Consider the following 23,474-nt stretch of genomic DNA (forward strand, 5'->3'; position numbering starts at 1 on the left):
ATATTTTCTTTTTATTCCGTATAAAAAAGAATAATCTTTTTTTGTATTTGGAAATAATTTATATTTATGCAATGATTTATAGCACACAAAATATTGTTATTCAATCTGTATTCCTGTAATAAGTCCACTAAATACATAGTGTGCCCTTAAGGAAATTATTCCCCACAAGTACCCGAGGTGCTGGAATATATCCTTCCGAGATAGAACAATTTAACTCACCAGTGTATTAGTACCAAAAACTCCGGTGAACTTCGACCCACTCAATGGTCGTACAACACACTGGAAAATATTGTGCAGAAGAAGAAGAAGAAGATAATCAGAAAATTTAGTAAGTAAAGATTCTGGGATTCAAGGCATATTTATAGACCATTTGGCACTGTTTCTGAAAAGGTTTGCAACCTTTCAAAAACAGCCATAGCTGTAGGAACAAGTGGGAAGAAATATTGCGAAAAATAGGGATTTAAAATAATCCGGGAAAGAAACGGATCGGATCGGGTCGCGGGTCATGGGTTATTCCGGATTGAATTTTCATTAATTAATTAAATTAATAATTGAAAGAAATTTTCTTTGACCAAATCCAAATACGAAGCCGAGCCGAGTGAGCGACGACGACGACGGCGCGAGGCTTGCCTTCTTCTTAACTCTTTAAGAGCTAGAAGAAGAGCAATTGTATATATCCATCAAAAGTCTTTTCTTCCTCCAATATGGGACAATGTCCCTTTGCCAAATTGGAAAACTTAAATATTTCATTTTCCCTCTATTTCCCATTCACCCTCTTTAAGCTACACCAGCTTAAAAGTCCAACAAATATATGTGTCTCTCATTCCCGGCAGCCTTTTGGGACACATATATTTGTTGTATATGTGTCTCTCAAGTTGGTAATAGGTACATGTCATATTTCATTTTCCCTCTATTTCCCATTCACCCTCTGTGCTTAGTCAAATAGATTCACATAAATTCAAACAGATGGAGTATATAATATATGTATATTAGCTAACAACTACAAATAATTTTGGCCGAGTGGCTAAATGTGTAACTTCCTGAAGAACATCAAGCTCATCTCCCTTTCCAACCCAGCCTTACACGTATTTAATTATTTAACTCCCTAAGTTTCTTAGTCCTTACTGAATTAATAAATGTATCTATCGTAGTTTTACACATATTAGAAGAAGAAAAAACGACAGCTACTATACAAGGAATTTTAAAGGAGACACATAAGAAATAAATTTTAAAAAGAACAAAGAAAAAAGAGAAAGGATCGAAAACTCAACTAAATCGTTGTTAGACTTAAAATATACTAAGTTTACAGTCTATATTAAGCATGAGATCTTAAATAAATTTACCGGTGTCATACAGAAAATAACAGCCTTAAAGTAAACTTTGTTTCTCTAGATCTTCTTCTAGTTTCTTTTTTCTTTTCTTTTTATTGAAGAAATTATTTCTGACGTGAGAACAAGTGACAGAACAAGTAACACCTTTTATAGTTGGATTCATTATTGTTTCATCCATATTGTTTATATATAAACGGTTCATTAGCTAAGAATATGTGTATAATAAGAAAACAATCAGATTCAGTGTATCACTAATAGTTATGTGATACAAAATGTTTTCTTCTGAAATTCTAATTTGATAATCCACGCATCATTGAACCTATAGTCAGCGAGTAGGAAAGCTAAACAACTTGTTTGTTAATTAGACTTTGTAAGTCTGTCTTGTTAAATCGGTCCTGATGGGATGAATAAAATCTCGTCACCCTTAATTAGATGTATCGGATTCGAACCTTAGAAATTGCAAAAATCCTTATAAGGAATACTTCCATATGTAATGAACCAACACAGGTCAAATTCGGATGAGTCGAGTCCTAAAATAGATACTAAATATCTGGTGGGAAATTAAAAAAAAAAAAGAAGAAAAAACTACATTCAAGCTGGCGCGTTGTATTAACACAGAATTTTTTTTCTTTTGGAATGAGAGAGTTCATTCTCTTCGTTGTTTGCTCTTTTATATACTGAATTTTTCAAACATCTAAATGATCTTTTTAGCAGGCAGCCTTTTGGGACGGTCGTAACTCGTAATATGACATGTGCCTATTACCAACTTGCATTTTAAGGTAAAAAAACATAACATTTAACTAATTAATTAAGATTAGTCCATATATATACATCCAGATTTCATATATGTCAACCTCATCTTACCGTCACCTACGTATATTCAAACTTGTTACTGTAATCCAGAAATGATTTGCATGCCCCTTTGATTCATATCAAAATTCTGTTTTCCAAAACATGCATGTATTATGCTGACATATATATCACATACATATGCCATACCATTACTTGAATCCATGGGACAAAATGGTTGATAGTATACAGGTTAAACTTTCTTTCTCAATAAATTCCTTTTGTTCCTCCGTCCCATGTCGTATTTCTCTTTTACACGCCCTTAAGAAATATTAATTAGGAAAGGAAATGACTATTCTTTCCTTATTTATGTCTTAAGATATAATCTCTCTTTATTAAATATTTATTTTATTTATGTGTTATCTCCATCTTCAAGAACAATTATTATTAAGGGTAAAATAGGAAAAAAATAATCAATTTTATCTTGAACTTTTAAAATAACAAATAATTTGAGATAACTATACGGAGGGAGTAAAATGTTGATGGAGAAAAAAGGATTGAGCTTCTAAGGGAGGAACAGAAAATTCCATTAATAGAAGTTTTCCAAGTTCCCATGTGAGGCTATCCATTTTTCAATAAAACGGCAAAATTAGTTATGCTAAACGACTCGAGACTTTAAAGAGGCAAAACTAAATTATTTTAAAATAAACAATCCATTTATATATATGAATTGAATGGAATATGTGCAAAAAGGCAAAAGGGTTTGGTGAGGGTTAGGAATCTCATGGACATTCTTGAAAGAGTATTTATTGCTTTTTTGTGGTTTTGGTTGAATGGTGGAAGGAGATAAGCTTTAAGGCGAAATATAGCAAAAACTTCCAAAACTTTGTTTTTGTGGGATATGGAGTTCTTAATTTTAGTCCCATAATTATCTCCCAACCTATATCCTCTACCCTCTTCCTACGTAAGAAAAAATATTGCTCCACTTAATTTGTTCATTATTTATATCAAATCTTTATGAGTTTAGGATGATTAAATAATAAATTAGGCTTATATTAATTAATTATAATTAAGTTATAGAAAACTTATTTCGTCCATTTACATTGAGTGCAAATAAAAAGAACGAAAATCCTAACTTTAAGCCGAAGCCGCAAGTGGGGTCCATGAAGTAGAGCCCTCTTTTTTCTGCATTCCAAAAATAGAAAATGTTGAACATGTTGAAAGGACCTTTTTCTTGGTTCTGTTTCAGCAGCATTCAATGAGGAAACTTGCCCGCGTTCGCTTATACTAAAAATAGATTTTTATTTTTACTTATTATTTTATGCATATCAAGAGAAGATAAATTTTTATTTTCTGTTATATCTACGGTATTTGTTACTCATTTCAATTCATTCTCAAATCGAATAAAATATGCATCAATTAATTAATATGGGTATCATGATAAATTATACACTTCATTTATTATTTCTTAAGGGGCGGTGAAAAGTCAAAACGTGTCAAGTAGAGGAAGTAGTAATTCTCATTTTCCTCATCCTTCCTGTTTAAATATACCTTTTTCTTGTTTAAGCTGCGTTTATTACAACTACCAACAGGTATAGATGAAGTATTTGGACATTAGGTGCAAAATATTTATATTCATACTGAGTTTATCCTACTGTCAACAAAATAATAATGAGTACACTAGTATTATGCATAAATTAACTTAATTCTGAATCCATCTTTGAACACCAAGACCAAGGGATTGGCTCGCGCGCACGAGATTTGAGCAGAGGGTAGCCTGATGCACATAGCATCGTGCGTTCATGTAGGATTCGGGGAAAGGCCCCACTCTAAGGGTGTGATGTAAATAACTTACCCTAATGCAAACATTTGTGGCTGTTTTTACGGCTCAAACCCATGACATATAAATTATACGGAGATAGTTTTACCGTTGCTCCAAAACTTGAATATTTCCATGGGAAAGTATGTACTCATATTGGAATTACCAGATTGAACAGAATCTCCTTAGACTGGGACAAGTCAGTCGAGTCGAATGCATGGACCTGTTCCACAGAAGATAACACAAAAAGAGAACGAAAAAGGACTATATAATATTCCTGAGGACTGTGGACTAAGCAGTGATAGTTGAGAAATTGCCAAATTCACAGATTGTCTAAAGTTGGCTTCAAGACAAATTACTTGTCTTGGAATTTTACTGCTTAGTCCATGTTTCACACTGCACCTTCTGCTACAATCATCACTCCCTCTTCTCTTCTCTTCTCTATTCTTTTTTCCTTTTTTTTTTCTCTTCCTCACAAACAATCCTAAGTTAGATCTGAAGGATTTTTCTTTAAAGAAAAAAGAAATACCAAAAGTTTTGGAATTAATTCCCTCAAATAGTCCCTTCACTTAACGAATTTAACTAGTAAAATTATTTATCTTTTTTTAACTCCAATAAAATCACTCATGTTTATCCATATATATATCTTACAAAGTAATAATGGCTTGAAAGTCACTTAAAGCGAAGTAGTTCCCAATTTGCACCCTTAATATATGTGCTCTTTTATGATTTACACCTTATTCGTTTTTTAATGATTTGCACCTTAATCTCCTTAGTTCCTTGGAAATCATAAATAATCTAATATTTTAGTTATCTACAATGAAAGTTAATATAATTAAAAGCAAAGAAATTAACCTCTATATAATATAAATTCACCGAAATGACTTCAAACAATTTCTTCATTATCAGATTATATGACATCTTTCGAAGGTCTAAGAAATTGGATGATGGAAGAGAAGACACATCAGCATGTTATTGTTACTTGAATGGAGTAAAAATGTAAAGGAAATTTGATGTCTTGTTAAGTAAAGACGTAAAGCAAACTTGATGTCCCGGCTTTCTTACCATATATTTGATTTTCCTTTTCTTTTGAAGGAAAGAGCTACATATTTATTATAATTGAGTTTTTCTTTTCCTTAAAGGAAATAATAACTCTTTCATGTTTGGCTAGTACTTTTTCTTGGAAGAAAAAGGGTTTCTATAAATTGAAAATCCTTCCTTCTCATTCAATAATATTCACAATATAGTCATATGGGGTTGCGAGTCTTATTTAGGGGAAGAACTTTTCGGGACAAGTGTTACTGTGCCACTTGTGTTTGCCTCTTTGTGAGGTTGTTCTCTTGATATTTTGTACTCTCTTTTATATTGCGAATTGCTCATCTCCGTCCGTGGATGTAGGTCAAATTGACCGAACCACGTTAATGTTGTCTCTAATGGTATATTTCTCTTTTGTTATTTGATTTAAAATCGTTCAAGGTTTGTTTTGTTAGCTTTCGCATGACACCTGGTTATTTTGATCCTAATAAGTGGTATTAGAGTGAGGTTCAAGACAGGTTCATCTTGGCGGGTTAGTTCTATCCTCAACATATTTGATGTAAGCATGTTTTTTATGAGAAATTTGACTAGAGTGCTACTTACGTGGAGACAAACTTTGTGGCGGGGATTTAGAGATGTGACCTGTTAAAGGTTATGTGAAGAAGGTGGATCAAATTATTTTGTCAGAAAATTCAGGTCAAGGGACAGAAATGCTAGGTGTTTGTCCTGACTTTCTAGTTTTCTTTCTTTTGAAGGAAAGAGCTACATATTTATCATAATTGAGTTTTTCTAACTCTTTCATGTTTGGCTAGTATTTTTTCTTGGAGGAAAAGGCTTTAGGCTTCTATAAATTGAGAATCTTATATTCTCATTCAGTAGCATCCACAATGTAGCGATATGAGGTTTGAGAACACTACAACAAATTTGATTATTAGTGATGAATTATTTTGTCACCTAAAATTCATAACTCGTCACAAAAGGCCTTTGGTGACAAAATTTTTATTGTCAATCTTTCGTCCTTAAAATACCGTCACTAATAGTATACAAAGACAACTTTGTGTTTCGTTACTAAATAAAGTTATATTAACTACGAAATCGTTTTTTGTCCATAAATTAATAGAATTTATGACGAACTTTTTCATTAAAAAAGATATAAAAAAATCGTAGTTGATAGTGTATTTTCGTCACAGAAAAGTTCATTAATACCGACAAAACTGCTTTGTCACTAATTATTTAGTTTAATTAGCAACAACATAAATTGTCTATAAAATTATATATATTTCGCAGTTGAACAATTGCAATATCGTCACTAAAGAATGCCTTTTATATACAAAAAAAATACTGTCCCTAATTGTATAAATTAGTGACAACTCTGCTTTTATAAATAAGGTTTACAATCGTAGTTAAATTATCATTTCATCACTAAAAATATTAATTTTACTGACAAAACAAAAACGTTACTACAAAATCATCATGATTATTGACAATTACAATTGTCCAAAATACAAAGATAATTCATTGTCAAAGAAAATATTATATTATTGATAAGGAAATTCTAAGTAAAGTCTATTTTTTGTCACATTTATGATGAACTAATGTTCTACAATAAAAATATGATTGTCTAAAAAAGTACAACATAATCAAATCACTATTGCATCGATCTCCTTTCTTGTGAGCTCTTTCCACTTGTTTTGGAAGCGAAAGAAAATTTCTCAACTCATTTGATAGATCTGCTGATGGAATTGCTTTGATTGACCTTCATTTACCAACTAGGATCTCTAACATCATCTTTTCTCCTAAAGACTTCTTAATTTCTCAATACCTTTATGGAATTGCTTTGATTGACCTTCATTTACCAACTAGGATCTCTAACATCATCTTTTCTCCTAAAGACTTCTTAATTTCTCAATACCTTTATTCTAGCTTGTCCACAACCTTCCTTGACTCCAATGGAAAGAATGTAGAATTGCTCGAGACCTAGTGATTGATTCTTTTTCTTTTATATAGGTAGGGTTGGGCAGCGACTCTACTCCTTGAAGTGAAGAATCGAAAGTCGTCGTTCGTTAGACAAGGCCCACGTGTTGTGCATCTCTGGTGTTCTGGTCGTGGGGAGAGGTGAATCTGCACCTATTTATAAAAAAGGTCAATTCAAAATACTATTTAACATATATATTAATATAGATATCAAAATGCAAAAAATATGGAGCATATATATTAGTAGTAATTTCTAAATTACAACTGAACTTTATCATTACAACCTTAACATAAGTGAAAGTTCACTGATTCCTAGTATATCAACACAAAGTTTACATCACAAACTAATCTACGTGACAACCGTCTGTTCATATATACGCAACTACTAACTATCAAAATGTAAGGTAAACTATGTAGGCTTTCTCAAATTAGAATCAAACATGCAGTGAATTGAACGAGCAATTACATGTAGTTATTATTTATATTCTTATTCATTCATTTCACTGACAAGAAAAAAGAAGATAGAAGTTTCAGAAAATAAAATCCAAGCAATCCTTTAAAACATCATAGAAACAAGGCACCCACTTGTATAACAAACAGCTGTGATTAGGCAATAACACTGATTAAGTAGCCAGAAGGTCCTTTTTATCAAGAAGCTAGTAGACAAATAGCTTGTGAAAATCCAAAGTCTTCTTTGATGACTCATTTATACATTCGCTATTAAAATGTTATGCTTGTTAGTGGATGATGTTGTCTGCAATGTTAATACCTAACATTATAATTCACATTCACTGTCCCAAGGATTCACTGTCATTATAGTTTCAGTAATTTACCGACTCTATTCTTTGTATCCAAACATCAAATTAAATAAGCAAACCGCAAAGAACTTGTCAATTAAGATGCAATAAGTGCAATTTAGTTTTAGTTGGGTTTCATCGCTTTTTCCTTTTTCTTTTAAAGTCAAAATAGCTAAATTATTTCCATAAATCCAAAGGTCAAGAAGACATGAACATATCTAGCTTTCCAAATTAGGAGAAAGAAAAAGTAGAAGTACTCTGTTAATCCCTTACACCAGTTCTCAGTTTTAAAGGCACTTAAAACATTTAACAGTCCTATTTCCATACCCCCTCTTCTACTTATAGTAGCAACTACATATGTTTGGCAATTATTTGACGATTATATATATATATATATATATATATATATATTCACTGTATATATATAAAAAAAATCAAATCTATCCTTCAACTATGGACACTATATCAAATTAAAAATAATACTCTATAGAATAGTAACTTGTAATAAATTTACCTGATTGATTCGAGAGTTCGAAAAACTAGGTGGCAGTTGACCCCCAAAATGTTGAACAAAAAAACACATTTATTGGAGTTGATAATAACAAGAAAAACAGAATGACTAGAATATAAAAAATCAAGAACAGTAGGAAGCTGATAATAATACTCACACATTTCACTTGAGCACCAAAATGCAGCCGATAATGGTTTTCTTACTTATCCCTACTTCCAAGCATCTTACACATAGTGACTTTAATTTTTCTTCATTGCAAATGTAACTACAGTTGTTTGTAAATTATTACTGCATATAAATCACATAACCAGAGTATAAATCCAGAAACATTAAAGTGAAACAAAAATTGTGAAGGGCTCTTGGACTTGTTATATTTTGTTCATCTTCACTTCCTAAGAGACTAAATTGGAAGCAACTATTTCAATGACTGTAACTAATGATGCAAAATACAACAAATTTAGTGGAAAGAGGATTTAAAATATTAATAATGATTAGTCACTTCCAAATCAATCTTTTGCATTTATACCCTATTTTATGCATTAGGCAGTTAAAAGCAGAAAAATGGAAGAATAAAAATAGCATTTTTCAAGAAAACAGAGATACAATCCGAAAAGATTCATCTGAAAGCACTTGATGATTAAGAGATAATCCAATGGTGGTGGTGAGCTTGTAGAGCAAAAGTGTGATAATAACTGCTGCTAAACGTCCTCCCAATAGAGTCGAAGGATCTCAAAGATGAGATTTTCTCAAAATATTATCTTTTCCTTCTAAAGATAATCCTGATATGAATTGGTGATTGATGTTAACTTTCAATTGTAATCTATAGCTAGACTACTAAGCTTATAGAGAAAGCTATCAAAGGAAGACCAATGGCAATTCAACTCTGGCTTTTAGGATACCTGATTCCATGTTTACTAGATAAGTTACCGAAGGTATAACTATTATAGTTCTAACTTTTCTAATATGGCTGATTAGTACCTAGTAAAGCAAAGCACTTGTCCTATTCACATAAGAGCATAATAGAGAAATTCTTAAAATTAGCATCAACGCTCGAGTCATGTTTACCCTATTCCTCGTTTTCTCCAAAAGCAAGATGGTTATCATAAAATTACTTACTTACTGATGGTTAACAAAAACCAGGTAAGTTTATGAATAGGAGCCAATTGAAAAAATGAGATGCACAAGATGAACAAAGAATTACACAGAAGAAAAGGGAAACACTAAAGGAAAAAAGGGCAATAAAAAAGAAGATTTAAAGGCAATCAATTCTCAGCAAAATTTTTACCAAATAAAAATCTTCTAGCAGTTAAATTTGCCACTTGATTTAAAAAAGGGCATTATGCAGAAGTTGTTAGAAATTCACACGGTAAGAGCTTAATTACATATTTATTTTCACGTATATCATCACAAAACTCAGTTGCATAAACACCACTGCCTTTCTAGCTTTGAAAAAATATTACTGCCAAAATTCATGTTTCAGAAGAAATTACATCCGGCAGCTACACAAGCAGGGTTGTGTTTCACAATGATGTTTTCTCCTATCTCATAGCAGCATAAGACGTCAGTAAAACACTTAAAATATGCTATAGAATAAGACATTTCACTTATAGACAATGCACTTGGTGCCAAATGCTACTTAGTTTTCCGCAGAAGCACAAAATGTTATAAATAACACAAGAATTTACTGAAGCAAAAGAAAAACAATATAATCATGAGAATTAAAAGCAAATATTCAACCGCAAAAATAAAAATACCTTCTGCAAACGTTAAGTTGCTCTTAAAGAAGTGGTTGTCCATTAAGATACAAGATATAAAAACCATATATGCAAACGTTGACCTTGATTTCACTCACGACAACATTCTTACGAGCACGTGTCCTAAGGATCTGCCATGAACACATATCCATAAGTATCTATCATGAACATATATCCATAAGTATCACCTTATTTTACACCATAATTAGTTAATTACACATAAATATAAAATGATAATATCTCTCCAGATTAGCTACTGATCAAAACACATAATTTCATAACTTTTGTTCGGAAGTATATCTCTCCACATCTTCTAGCCTCATTCCATGTTCTTTTCTACTTTGATCTCATAGTTTCTTTTTTGTGTTTCCTTTCACAAATACTCAATCCTTCACATGTAAGAGTTATATCACTTAATAAACAGGGGGAAAATGGTCACTTGCACTATCACTTTCCAGCAAACTTTTGAGTCTCAAGGTACACACATTAACATTCAACCCAGAACTGGGAGGTGCAGTTGCTGGAAACTGAGAATCAAATGTGGTGATAAGAGTAAGGGACCGGTATCGATTGGCATCAACTTTCACTTGACCAAAAGTCAAACTTAGTTTGGAATTGATAATTGGAGCTTGATTACTGCTAGCCACATTTGTAGTCCCAAAGATAAATCTAAAACTCCAAAATATATATAGACTAGGTGCATATGATTCACGTGAAAGGGCAGGATTTTTTGTTTCTCATGGTCATATGCGACCAGTTCACAGTCAAGAACAAATGATGTTGCAGAAAATTTCCAGATTATAAATACAACTTTATATGACAATTCAATAGGATATCTAAAAATAAAGTTAAAAATGAAAGCTCTATTTTCATCAAAAAATGAAAGCTCTGTAGTATTTTGAATGCATAGAGAAGTCCAAAGTGGTTGAAATAGCATTCTCCATTGCCAGACGAACAGTTAAAGGGTCTGAAAATAAGACCTAAACATTTATTCTTCTTGAAATTTAAAGAGAAAACCTCTGGAGTTGTAGTATCGGTTCTCAAAATCAAAGTCATGTTCACAGGGCACCTCGTCTGAGCACACGAATCCATACTCCATATCTGAATCTGCCAAACACACACGCACACACAAAAATTAGATAAAAACTGCAAATTAAACATAATACTAACAAAACAATTACTGAGTAAATTACCAGAACCAACCATTAGCTGACTTGAGATGAGAAGGAATAAAAAACAAAATAAAAGAGAAATTTTGATCTGTGAAAAAAGAGAGAATTTTCAGTTTCTCGCTCCAAAGTTTCGCAAACCTTTCTTCATCTAGCTTTTCTGTGGTGACGAATGTCACGATGGGGGGAATTCTGAGAACCCCGAAACTTTGCTTGAAAAAGAGAGGGAGTTAGGGTTTGGTTAGATATGTAGAGTTTAGTAGAATGAGAGGGAAAGTGGGTTGGGAAAAAGAAATGAGAGGGAAAGCGGAAATAAAGACCTGCCAACTAAAAATTAGGCAAATGATTTTATTGCAGGGTTTTATTTTAAGAAACCTCCAAAAATTGCACTAGAATAGCGAGGATATCTGAAACGCCAAAACTGAAGCAATATTAACCTCTGCAACCCTATTTTTGTAGTGAAATAATATGTGATCAGCAATTTTATTTTTGTAACTAAATAGTATTCCGTCAATGGTGTTTAATATTTTTTTAATAGGAAATCTTATTAGAAAAAGTTTGTTATAAAAATTTGAATATCATCCCTAAATTAGTACATCCAAATATGAAATCTAATATTTATCACAAAAAATTAGTGATTTGTGACGAATTTTTAGTTGTAGCTAGACACTATATTTTTTGAGACAAAACCTCACCGTGGCTAAATTAAGTATTATATAGGGACAATAAAATGATCGTCACTAATTATCTACCTTATTAGTGACAAAAACTATGGTCACAAATAAGTACAATATTTTGTAGCTAAAGTTCACATTATTTAGCTATAAATTTTTAATTGTTGCTATTTTAACAATTTTTTTTGGGACGAAACTTTTTCGTATGTAAATTTAAGCATTTATTAAGACAAAAGATATTTCGTCACAAATGGTATACAATGTCAATGACAAAAAAAGTTTCGTCACTAATAATATAATCTTTGTAGCTAAATATTTCTCAATAAATGACGCCAATTCATTTTTTGGTGGAAAACTTTAGTGGACAAAACTTTGCTATAAAATTTTGTATTTCGTCACTAAAAGTAAGTGACTCGTGTATTTAGACACAATAGGTAATTTTTGTCACGAAAAGTTAACAATTAGTGACAAATTTTGTGTCGTAGCTAAAAATTTTGTAGTTAAATGTCACATTTGTAGTGAGAGTCTTCTTTAGGGGGGAGAACTTTTTGGGACAAGTGTTAGTGTGTCACTTGTGTTTGCCTCTTTGTGAGGTTTTTCCCTCGATATTTTGTACTCTCTTTTATATTGTGAATTACTCATCTTTGTTGGGTTTTGTTATTAATAACAAAAGAGGTGTGAATGGAAAATGGTGGGAAAAGAAATGGAAGGAAGTGAAATTTTGAATTAGTTCACTTTACTAATGCACTTTATCCTTCATTGGTAGAAGGAAAGAAAATCTTTGTGTATATATATAAAAGCTCATCTTTTAGCTCTTAAAGAGTTAAGAAGAAGGCAACCCTCACGTCGTCGTTATCGTCGCTCGCTCGGCTTCGGCTTCAGATTCAGATTTGGTCAAAGATTGATTGATTAATCTTTTTGGACAAAATTCTTTTTAATTATTTAATTAATTAAATTAATTAACGAAAATTCAATCCGAAACAACTCGCGACCCGGTCCGATCCGGTCCGTTTTCTTTCCCGGATTAATTTTAAATTTGTTTGTTTTTCCCGCAATTTTACTTACGAAATCTTCTGATCTTCTTCTTCTTCTTCTGCACAAAAAAAAATTCAGTGTGTTTTACAGCCTTCGAGTGGTTCGTTGTTCATCGGCGTTTTCGGTACCAATACTTCGGTGAGTTAAATCGTTCTATCCTGGGAGGATATATTCCAGAACCTCGGGTACTTGAGGGGAATAATTTCCTTAAGGACACACTGTGTATTCAGTGGGCTCGATTTATTCCTACATTATTTTCAAAATTTATTTTGACGCTCCTATACTGTTTTTAGAATTTATTTCGTTAAACTGGTTCTACTTATTTTACTGTTTCTGATTTTATTTTAGAAAGTTTAACGTTTTATTGGTTTTACAGCAATACAGTTTTAATAACAATCTTAAGGAAATCAGTTTTATTATATTCTGTATTCTGTTTCTGGAGATTAAAACCTGTGTGGTTTTCTACTCCTTCTGAATTTTATTGTTCTGATTTGAAGATATAAAAACTTCATCAGAATATTGAAATTCAGAAAACGATTTGAAGAACATTAAAACTTCATCGTTTTCTGTGAAACGGTATATAAAAACTTTAGTTTTTTACGTACTATTTACTGATTATAGTATTGTTACTATTCTGGTTTTGCCATTAATTGAACTCTTCTGTTGTTGACAGTGAGAAATGGCAATTGATAGCGGAAATTCTTCTGTGACTGTTGCTACAAAGACGATAGCCTGGTCAAGCCGCACTACTGTTCCTCCGGCCGAGAAACCGGGAAAATATTCTGGAGCCAACTTCAAAGGATGGTAGCAAAGGGTGTTCTTCTGGCTTACCACACTTGGTATGCAGAAATTCACTAGTGAAGAGCCTCCAGTGCCTGCTGTGGACATGCCGGACAATGAGAAGTACATGATTGTTGAGGCGTGGAAGCAGTCAGATTTTCTTTGCAAAGGCTATATCTTAAGAGATTTAGAGTATGACTTGTACAATGTGTATAGTGCGATGAATACTTCGAAAGAATTATGAGACACATTTGAGAAGAAGTACAAGACGAAAGATGCATGGTTGAAGAAGTTCGTGGTTGCCAAATTTCTAGTCTATAAAATGATAGACTGCAAAACTGTGGAACCCAAGTTCAGGAGCTTCAACTTATTTTTCACGACCTTATTGCTGAAGGTATGGTCGTGAATGAAGCATTTCAAGTGGCTGCAATGATTGAAAAATTGCCTCCTTTTTGGAGAGATTTCAAGAACTATCTTAAGCACAAGCGCAAAGAAATGAAGTTGAAAGATCTTGTGATATGACTAAAGATTGAGGAAGACAACAAAACAACCGAGAAGAAGTCTCATGGAGATTCAATGATTATGGGAGCTAATATCGTTGAGGAGACTGCTCCAACAAGTAAGAAGAGGAAGAGGTCTTCTGGACAGACTAAGGAGCAAAACAAAAAGAAATTCAAGGCCAACTGCTACAATTATGGAAGAGTTGGTCACAAAGCCCCTGATTATCGTCTCCCGAAAAAGGATAAGAAGAAGAGCCAACATAGTGGAGAAGAATGATGGCATTGATGATCTTTGTGCAATGCTTGCGGAACGCAACCTAGTTGGAAATCCGAAGGAGTGGTGGATTGACTCTGGAGCCACTCGACATATTTGTGCTGTCAAAGAAGCATTTGTGACTTACTCTATTGTTGGTCCCGAAGAAAAGATTTCCATGGTAAATAATGCAACAGCCAAGATTGAAGGTTATGGGAAGATATTCTTGAAGATGACTTCCGGCAAGGTGTTAACGCTCAACAACGTTCTTCATGTTCCTACTATTAGGAAGAATTTAGTTTCTAGTTCTTTACTTGTAAAGAATGGATTCAAATGTGTATTTGTTTCTGATAAAGTTGTTGTAAGCAAGAATGAAATGTATGTTGGAAAAGGCTATCTCACGGAGGGCCTTTTCAAACTCAATGTAATGGTTGTTGACAGTATGAATAAAATTTCAACTTCTTTTTATTTATTGGAGTTAAATGATTTATGGCATATTCGTTTAGGACATGTCAATTATAAAACCTTACGGAAGTTAATTAATTTAGAAGTATTGCCTAAATTCGAGTGTATTAAATCGAAATGTCAAATATGTGTTGAATCTAAGTTTATAAAACATCCTTATAAGTATGTTGAAAGGAATTCAAATCCTTTAGACTTAATTCATACTGACATTTGCGATATGAAATCGACACCATCTTGAGGAGGGAAAAAGTATTTTATTACTTTTATTGAAAATTGCACTCGATATTGTTATGTTTATTTGCTTAATAGTAAGGATGAAGTGATTGAAGCATTTAAGCAATACAAGAATGAAGTAGTGAATCAATTGAATAAAAAGATCAAAATGATTAGAAGTGATAGAGGTGGAGAATATGAATCTCCGTTTGCAGAAATATGTTCGAAATATGGAATTATCCGTCAAACTACTGCACCTTACACACCTCAATCCAACGGAATTGCGGAAAGGAAAAAATCGGACATTAAAAGAAATGATGAATTCTTTATTAATAAGTTCCGATTACCGCAGAGTTTGTGGGGGGAAGATATCCTTACAGCTAACCGGATACTCAACAGAGTACCCCACAGCAAAACGCAATCTATTCCATATGAAAAATGGAAAGGAAAAAAACCCAACTTGAAATATTTCAAAGTGTGGGGGTATCTAGCAAAGGTATAAGTTCCTATACCTAAAAAGGTTAAAATCGGACCAAAAACAGTAGATTGCGTTTCATTGGATATGCTACAAATAGTAAAGCATGTAGGCTTTTGGTTCATAAATCCGATAATCCCGAAATTCATGTTAATACGGTAATGGAATCAGATAATGCTGAATTCTTTGAAAGCATCTATCCGTATAAAACTAAATGCGAGTCGTTAAGTAAAAGACCTAAACGACCTCGGGAAGAACCAAAAGAAAATACTCCAAGTATAGAAGATCCAAGGCGTAGCAAACGTCAAAGAACATCTACTTCCTTTGGACCAGATTTTGTGACATTCTTGCTTGAAAATGAGCCTCAAACTTTTAAAGTAGCTATGTCGTCTTCTGATTCAGGATTTTGGAAAGAGGCAGTCAATAGTGAGATTCAATCAATTTTGAATAACCATACATGGAAATTGGTTGATCTTCCTCTGAGAAATAAGTCTTTAGGTTTGAAATGGATCTTTAAACGAAAAATTAAAGCTGATGGCACTATTGACAAATATAGGGCAAGACTTGTTGTCAAAGGTTATAGATAAAAGGAAGGCCTTGATTACTTTGACACTTACTCACCAGTAATAAGGATAACATCTATTAGGGTGATAGTGGCACTAGCGGTCGTGTATGGTCTTAAAATCCATCAAATGAATGTTAAAACAACTTTCTTAAATAGAGAATTGGAGGAAGAGATTTACATGAAACAACCTGAGGGTTTTGTGGTTCTTGGTAAAGAAAAGAAAGTGTGCAAACTTGTTAGGTCACTTTATGGACTTAAACAAGCACCCAAACAATGACATACAAAATTTGACCAAACAATGTTGGCAAATGGATTAAAAATCAATGAGTGTGACAAATGTGTTTACATTAAAAACATTCCAGGTCATGAAGTCATTGTTTGTTTATATGTTGATGACAAGTTGATAATGAGCAAAAGTATGGCAGATATAAATGGTACAAAGCGCATGTTGGCTAGCAAATTGTCACGAACCTAACCCCGAATTCGGTCGTGATTATATTCTAAACATGATTTAATAATACTAAATAGCGGAAAATATAGATAAAAAATACGGAAATCCAACCCGACACAACCCTAACCGGGGTGTCACAAGTCATGAGCATTTATGAGTCATAATACAAGTCTGCTAAATCCAATAACTAGTACCATGTCGGTAAGGAATATAAAAGACGAGATAATAGAGACACGGGGCTGCGGACATCAACAACTATCTCGTAATCCGTGAAAGCCGCCTGAAACTGGAGGAATCAGCAATCAGGAGCGGAACCAGCAACGCCTGAATCTGCACACATGGTGCAGGGAGTAATGTGAGTACTCTGACCCAGTGAGTAATAAATATAAATAATGACTGAAGATAAGAAATCGCGTAAAAACACAAGGCATTCCATACTGAAGCAGAAAAATCACTTTAGACAGTAAAGCAGTGAGAAATCAAGTGAAAATCCTTTTTTTTCAACAAGTAAAACAAGTAGTTTACAAGTGAGTAACAAAATGGAAATTCACCCCTCGGGTATGGTATCAACAAATCCGCTCCTCGGGCAACATCTCATAACAGAACCATCCCCTCGGGCTCAATATCAGAACAGTGCCAGCCCCTCGAGCTCAATATCAGAACAGTAACAGCCCCTCGGGCTCAATATCATATCACAATGGGTACCCACGCTCACTAGGGGTGTACAAATTCTGGGAGGGGCCCCTTACGGCCCAAGCGCAATATCAAGCCATCTCGTGGCATCAAATCTAGGCCCTCAGCCTCATATCAATCAAGCCACCTCGTGGCGTATATAAGTATCTCAGGCCCTCGGCCTCATATCAGTACCAGTGTATCCTCACAACTAGGCCCTCGGCCTTTAATCAGTCCAAAATCATCACAAGCCCATCGGGCAATAGTAAAATAATATTTCTCAGCCCAAAACATCATTTAGAATATCATTTAAATCTCAAAACTGAGTAAAATGGTTGAGTAGTAAAACAGTGGAAAAATAACAGGTAATTAGTAAAAATGGTAGTAAAATCCCCGAAAGATTCAAATAGTTGGCACGAAGCCCAAATATGGCAATTAGCCCAAAGCATAATGAAAACAAATAAGTCTCAGTCAAATAAGCAGAAAAATCATCAATGCGGGATGGACAAAGTCACAATCCCCAATAGTATACGACCACACGCTTGACATCAGACGTGTGTCTCACATTAATATAGCACTACGATGTGCAATCCGGGGTTTCAAACCCTCAGAGCATCATTTACAATCATTACTCACCTCGAACTAGCCCGAAAAGCTACTCTGCAACACGCTTGCCTCTCGACCCAACTTCCGAGTGCTCCAAATCTACCAAGTTCAGATTTTTATCATCAAATTATGCTAAATGAATGAATTCCAATTGAAAAATATCGATTTTAAATACAAAACCCGAAATCAATCAAAACTAGACCCCCGGGCCCATATCCCGGAACTGTACAAACTTTATACCAAAATGTTCTTCATCATTTCACGGGTCCGTACATATAAAGAACTCAAAAATCGGAGTTCGTTTGACCCCTCAAATCATCCCTAGAAGGTCTCATAATCTCAAGCTCTAACTCCACCTTTTTCTACTGATTTCATATCTAAATCCATGTAAGATCACATATTTAACTCAAAAATAGGAAGAAATCACTTACTTAGTATTGCTTGGTGAAAATTCCTCCTTGAGCTCTCCAAAATCGTCCAAACCAAATGAAAGGAATGAAAGAAATGGGCTAAAACTCGTGTTTAAAACAATCTGCCCAGGCTTCATCGAGTTGTACCTTGTGTTGTGCAGGTTGTACATCCTCTTACCATTTTCCCCTGTTGTACACCTTCTGTTAAAACGCCTATAACACCTTGTGGAAATATACAAATGACAAACGGTTTGAATATTTAAAACCTAGACTCGAAGATCTTTCATTTAATAAGTTGTACACCATATAACGCTTTATATATTTCAAGATATGAGCTTCCAAACTGGACTCCTCGCACCAAAAATTTTCTGGTGCACAGCTTAAGCTCAAAAAAAATCTACAACTTTTCCAAAGATGAAATAGTCCGTTTAACCACCCGAAACTCACCTGAGGCCATTGGGACCTCAACCAAACATGCTAACATATCCCATAACATCATTAAAACTTGTTCCAACCTTCGGAACGCTCAAAACAATATCACAACACCAAATTCGCATCAGATTCAAGCCTAAGAATTTCAAAATCTTCTAAATCACTCTTTTGATTAAAAAAAACCCAACCAAACCACGTCCGAATGACATGAAATTTTTCACATACATCCCAAATGACACAACGGAACTATTGCAACTCTTGGAATTCCATTCTGACCCCTATATCAAAATCTCACCTATTAACCGGAAAACGCCAAAATATAAACTTCGCCAATTCAAGCCTTAATCTACTACGAACCTCCAAACCTCCTTCCAATTATGCTCCTAAGTTATAAATCACCTCCCGGAGCTAACCGAGCCATTGTAACTCACATCTGAGCCCTCTAACATATAAATCAACATCCGGTTGACTTTTTCAACTTAAACTTTCTTAAAAGAGACTAAGTGTCTCAAACCTTACCAAAATCATTCCGGAATGACTTCAAATTTTGCACACAAGTCACATTCGATATTACGGACCTACTCCAACTTCCGGAATCGGAATCCGACTCCGATATCAAAAAGTCAACTCTCGGTCAAACTTCTCAAAAACCTTCAAATTTCTAACTTTTGCCAAAATGCGTCAAATTGTCCTACGGACTTCCAAATCCAAATCCGAACATGCTCCTAAGTGCAAAACACCATACGAAACTACTGGAATCATCAAAATTCCATTCCGGGGTCGTTTTCTCAAAAGTCAAATCTCCGGTCAAACTTAAGAAATCTTTAGCCTTAGATTTCTAGATTCTGTTAAATGGCGATAATTTGAGCTAGAGACCTCCGAATTCGATTTCGGGCATTTGACCAAGTCCCAAATCACGATACGGAACTATTGTAATGGTCAAAACTTGGATCTGGGTTCGTTTGCTCAAAACGTTGACCGAAGTCAACTCAGTTGAGTTTTAAAGCTCTAATTCACAATTTAATCCATTTTTTACATAAAAACCTTCCGGAAAATTATATGGACTGCGCACGCAAGTCGAGAAATTATTGATACCGCTTTTCAAGGCCTTAAAATACCGAGATAGTTATTTAATTTAAAGGTGATATTTTGGGTCATCACATTCTCCACCTCTAAAACAAACGTTCGTCCTCGAACGTACTAAGAATTATTCTCAGGTTGCCAAATTGACGATTTTACTTTTGCACAAATATTCGCGGTTGATCCCACATTACCACATTCAACATAAGTCTGACAATACCATTTCAATTGAGATTATTTCCTTTATCCATATTTGTAAACTTGAAGACCAAATTTCTTACACTTCAATCATTTCCAGAAAGGTCCGATTTTCACGTCAACACATGATATTAGTCTCGACTGGCTATAGCAACTCAGGCCTACACACCCATCAGATATGGGATATTATATTCTCCCCCACTTAGGGTCATTCGTCCTCAAATGAGAAGTAGAGTCCGTCCTCAAACACATAATGTAACTTATCTCTTTCTTTGCACATCTCAATATCCCAAATTTTTCTAACTCCCAAATTTTTTCAGAAATTTCGATAGAGTCTCCCCGGTAATTGGGCCTATCCACCTGTCAGAGTAACACCAAAACAACTCCTAACAACATGTCCACAACCCAGCAAGGCACCACAAAGTATATCAATCACATTAATCTCCGCATTACAAGCACGACATTATCACAATGATATTCATACAAGATATTTTTTTCACCACAAGGACCTAATCCTTATTATATAACATATACCGCAGCTTGTAGCCCGGTTTAAATATTTCTCATTATATTAAAACACAAGGATCTCATCCTCAACTCTGTACCACAAGTAATATGCATATCGTGCCAAATTGGAACATTCCATTTTCTTCGTTTGAATAATTTTTCCGTTTAACAAAATCACAACACATAATGATAGACATAGCTATCTCCATCGAATCTCCCAACAGGAGTATTCATATAAGCAGATTTCAGAATTATGAAGCTCACTCATAAGTGGAGCACAATAGGAGGACTTGCCTCGATACTCAGAATCGAATCAAGTTAACAAAATTGTTACTTTATAATAATTCGAGACCATACTTGTAACGACACCATCTGGTGTTGCGATCTCAGCCATACCATAGAAAATATATCAACGGCTCGATCTCCACCTCTAGGAGTCTCACCTCTACCTCTAACATCCTGACCCCTACCTCTGGTTGGTCATGTAGGTGGAGTAGTAACTGTAATAGGGCACATAGCCTGAGTGCTTTTACAAAATATATTTCTCCCAAGTCTAGGACAATTTTCCCACGATGTGCCTAGTACTACCACATTCATAACAATTCCTTTGAGGGTTTGGATGCTCATATTGAGTCTATGCTAGATAACTGGAATAACCATTATACGAACCCCGTGGCGGTGGTGCATTAAAAGAACTTTCTGGAGCACCCCGAGTAATCAGATATATTGACTGGGCTGGCTGGCTACCCGAGCCCCTATCATAATGATTTGTAGTTGTAGAATAGAATCCGTTGAATCCTTTAAAACCTCGAGACCTCTTGGTCTTCTTAGCTTCCTCTTTTCCTCATCTAGAACACATTCTAACATTTTGGCAATTTCTACCACTAGCCGAAATAAAGCATCAACCTATAGCTTCCCAGGTTTTACTAAATTTCAAGATCATAATTGAGTCCTTTAATGAGCCTGTAGACTCACTCTCTATCTTAGGAACCAAAGTAGGAGTATGACGGCTAACTTATTGAACTTGATGACATATTCTGACACCGTCATAGTGACCTGACACAACCGTTCAGACCCTATATACCACATATTATGGAGAATCTGGGAGACAAACTCCTTCAAAAATATTTCTGAGAACTAAGCCGAGTAGGTGGTGCTGCATTGGCTAGTCTGCCCTCTTCATAGGCTTGCCACAAACACCAACGACTAATTTCTTCTTTTGCTAAGTTGACTCAACACTGCTGAACTAACCTATTTATTCATATACTCTTCGATTCTTCTTTGGGGTAACTCTTTCCCTCTAATTATGCACAACGATCACAAATGTATAGCTCTATCAAGATAAATCTTGGCATGAACTACATAGTCCAGAACATCGTCAACCATTGTACTTCCTCTGAAGCGCCCCAAAATCTGCAACCTTGACTTCCACACTGAGCAAACCTTCTGTTAATGTAAAGTTGTTTTTTTAACTCATATAAATCAACCAGACGGCAAGGTCTGTTGCACCCCTACATGATTCACTAGGTGATCTTTTCAATGCGTCCGCATCTTCAGACAGAACCATAACGGGTCTAGTAAATACATAATCTTTCCACCACCTCTTAGTGGAAACCGTCATCTGAAACATAGTAAAGTCAACCCCCATTGCTTCCAACTACTCCCATGTTCTACGATACTTCATAGCAGCTGTTCAGAAAATCATGTGGGTCCTCAGAAGGTGTACCACTGAAATGGACTGGAAATAGCTTGGTAAACTTGTCCAATCTCAGCAAAGCCTCAAAAGACAAGACATGCCTCTCATCGGCCTGTGCCGCAATAACTGGTTGAGCTGCCCCAACTAGATGAGATTAAGCTAAATTCTTCATAAGCTCATGCAACACAACCCATCTAATTCCTCAAACCATTTGCAAATCTTGCATTCACCCTCGTAACAATCAATCTAACTCTCATACGCGATCCAAACTCAAACTGCAGCACATGTAGTTCACTAGTAAAAGAGGACTCACTACAAAACAACATATGGTTCGCACAAACCTCGACACACCCCGTAGGAGATAACCCATCTGCTTAGCCTCAACTAGTATCTCTCTACATTCTTCCATAATCATAATATTATGCAATCACTTAATTCTTCCCGAGTCCGAACTCATATCATAACGTGAAATCTACTTCACTTCCAACTAGACAACATGAAAAGATCCTTTAACACACCCACATCTCGTGGCTATGCATCAAATCGTGATGGAAATCAAGCACTAGGTAGTTCTTTCTACCCTCAAGCAGACCTTTCTCGTCACATTCAAATCATATGCACATATCTCACAATCACATCATACTCATCACGTAGCTACCAACCATCACTTCCATTGCTAGGGACACTATCAAACACATAAATCTATAAGCACGCGCTCACACAATCAACACTTCAGTGCTCAAGCTAAAAGCAAAACTCGGCCTCAAGTCCTCTAGACTGGCCCAACATCACACACAAAAATCACATCACGCCCCTTGATCAGGGAATCACAAGCCATCGATGCACATCTAATATCGAGCGCTCATGCGCGCATACGAACGCATGGAAGGAATTCAAAGAGTTACATCTCAAGCTGAATCAAGGACGCACGATAAGAATTTAAGAATGTGAAATTTTTCCTAAAGGTTCTACAGCCATCCCGAGGATAAGTACAGACATCTCCGTACTGATTCGCGAGACTCTACTAAACATACTCATGACTCGTGAGACCTATGTAACCTAGGCTCTGATACCAACTTGTCACGACCCTAACCCCGAACCCGGTTGTGATAGCACCTCTCGTAAAGACAAGGCCAGCCAGTCTAACTCAAATCATCTTTTAAAGCAGTTAATTAACACAAATATAATCTAAACATGGTTTAATAATACTAAATAGCGGAAAATATAGATAAAAATGCGGAAATCTAGCCCGACACAGCCCTAACCGGGGTGTCACAAGTCAT

General features: G+C 34.8%; 1 long non-coding RNA gene across 2 annotated transcripts; it reads right to left on the reverse strand.

Moving 5' to 3' along the window:
- Positions 1-6,445: 6,445 nt before the first annotated feature.
- On the reverse strand, positions 6,446-11,521 carry LOC107774262 (uncharacterized). 2 transcript variants are annotated; one of them, XR_001645460.2, is made up of 4 exons: positions 11,214-11,521; positions 11,028-11,117; positions 10,011-10,141; positions 6,446-7,101 (listed from the first exon to the last, which is right to left on the reverse strand). It is a non-coding gene; the product is annotated as an uncharacterized LOC107774262 (long non-coding RNA). The 2 variants fall into 2 exon arrangements; XR_001645459.2 differs by having other exon boundaries at positions 11,204-11,520.
- Between the last annotated feature and the right edge of the window lie 11,953 nt (positions 11,522-23,474).

Source organism: Nicotiana tabacum, chromosome 5 (assembly GCF_000715075.1).
Source record: "Nicotiana tabacum cultivar K326 chromosome 5, ASM71507v2, whole genome shotgun sequence".
Taxonomy (NCBI): Eukaryota; Viridiplantae; Streptophyta; class Magnoliopsida; order Solanales; family Solanaceae; genus Nicotiana; species Nicotiana tabacum.